At 42.2% G+C, this 2214-nt stretch overlaps 1 non-coding gene across 1 annotated transcript; it reads left to right on the top strand.

The window, feature by feature from the left end:
* Positions 1-1759: 1759 nt before the first annotated feature.
* LOC130964955 (small nucleolar RNA R71) lies at positions 1760-1867 on the top strand. Its single transcript, XR_009081017.1, has one exon. It is a non-coding gene; the product is annotated as a small nucleolar RNA R71 (small nucleolar RNA).
* Positions 1868-2214: the final 347 nt, after the last annotated feature.

Below are 2214 nucleotides of genomic sequence, written 5' to 3'. Positions count from 1 at the left end.
ATGGATTAAATATAACATTGGGTTGCCTCCCAACAAGCGCTTCTTTAATGTCAGTAGCTTGACAGTGGGCTCTCATGGAGCCTCAAAGATACTCAGAGCAATGTTGGAACCTCCCAACACCAAACTTAGAGTTTGAATGTGGGGGTTCAACACCAAACTTGGAAGTTGGTTGTGGCCTCCCAACATCAAACTTAGAGTTTGACTGTGGGGGCTCTTTTTGACTCTGATTTGAGAGAAACTCTTCATGCATCCTCTCCATGGTGACAGAGGGATATCCTTGAGCCTTAAACTCAAAGGATTCTTCATTCACTTGAATGATCAATTCTCCTCTGTCCACATCAATCACAGCCTTTGCTGTGGCTAGGAAGGGTCTGCCAAGGATGATGGATTCATCCATGCACTTCCCAGTCTCTAGGACTATGAAATCAGCAGGGATGTAATGGTCTTCAATCTTTACCAGAACATCCTCTACAAGTCCATAAGCTTGTTTTCTTGAATTGTCTGTCATCTCTAGTTAGATTCTTGCAGCTTGCACCTCAAAGATCCCTAGCTTCTCCATTATAGAGAGAGGCATGAGGTTTACACTTGACCCTAAGTCACATAGAGCCTTCTTAAAGGTCATGGTGCCTATGGTACAAGGTATTGAAAACTTCCCAGGATCTTGTCTCTTTTGAGGTAATTTCTGCCTAGACAAGTCATCCAGTTCTTTGGTGAGCAAAGGGGGTTCATCCTCCCAAGTCTCATTACCAAATAACTTGTCATTTAGCTTTATGATTGCTCCAAGGTATTTAGCAACTTGCTCTTCAGTGACATACTCATCCTCTTCAGAGGAAGAATACTCATCAGAGCTCATGAATGGCAGAAGTAGATCCAATGGAATCTCTATGGTCTCAGTGTGAGCCTCAGATTCCCATGGTTCTTCATTGGAGGCTAGTGGACGTCTATTGAGGTCTTCCTCAGTGGCGTTCACTGCCTCTTCCTCCTCTCCTAGTTCGACCATGTTGATGACCTTGCACTCTCCTTTTGGATTCTCTTCTGTATTGCTTGGAAGAGTGCTAGGAGGGAGTTCAGTAACTTTCTTACTCAGCTATCCCACTTGTGCCTCCAAGTTTCTAATGGAGGATCTTGTTTCAGTCATGAAACTTTGATTGGTTTTTATTAGATCAGAGACCATGGTTGCTAAGTTAGAATGGTTCTGCTTAGAATTCTCTATCTGTTGCTGAGAAGATGATGGAAAAGGCTTGCCATTGCTAAACCTGTTTCTTCCACCATTATTATTGTTGAAACCTTGTTGAGGTCACTGTTGATCCTTCCATGAGAGATTTGGATGATTTCTCCATGAAGAATTATAGGTGTTTCCATAGTATTCTCCCATGTAATTCACCTCTTCCATTGAAGGGTTCTCAGGATCATAAGCTTCTTCTTCAGATGAAGCATCCTTAGTACTGCCTGGTGCATTTTGCATTCCAGACAGACTTTGAGAAATCAAATTGACCTGCTGAGTCAATATTTTGTTCTGAGCCAGTATGGCATTCAGAGTATCAATCTCAAGAACTCCTTTCTTCTGATTTGTCCCATTGTTCACAGGATTCCTTTCAGAAGTGTACATGAATTGGTTATTTGCAACCATTTCAATGAGCTCTTGAGCTTCTGTAGGCGTCTTCTTCAGATGAAGAGATCCTCCAGCAGAACTATCCAATGACATCTTGGACAGTTCAGACAGACCATCATAGAAAATACCTATGATGCTCCATTCAGAAAGCATGTCAGAGGGACACTTTCTGATCAATTGTTTGTATCTTTCCCAAGCTTCATAGAAGGATTCACCATCCTTCTGTCTGAAGGTTTGGACTTCCACTCTAAGCTTACTCAATTTTTGAGGTGGAAAGAACTTTGCCAAGAAGGCATTGACTAGCTTTTCCCAAGAGTTCAGGCTTTCTTTAGGTTGTGAGTCCAACCATATCCTAGCTCTGTCTCTTACAGCAAAAGGGAATAGCATAAGTCTATAGACCTCAGGGTCAACCCCATTAGTCTTGACAGTGTCACAGATTTGCAAGAACTCAGCTAAAAACTGATAAGGATCTTCCAATGGAAGTCCATAAAACTTGCAATTCTGTTGCATTAGAGAAACTAATTGAGGCTTAAGCTCAAAGTTGTTTGCTTCAATGGCAGGGATAGAGATGCTTCTCCCATAGAAGTCGGGAGTAGGTGCAG

The sequence above is a fragment of the Arachis stenosperma genome, chromosome 2, assembly GCF_014773155.1.
Source record: "Arachis stenosperma cultivar V10309 chromosome 2, arast.V10309.gnm1.PFL2, whole genome shotgun sequence".
In the NCBI taxonomy this organism is placed as follows: domain Eukaryota; kingdom Viridiplantae; phylum Streptophyta; class Magnoliopsida; order Fabales; family Fabaceae; genus Arachis; species Arachis stenosperma.
The sequence above is the reverse complement of the archived record's forward strand: the minus strand, read 5'-3'. Positions and strand labels throughout refer to the sequence as shown.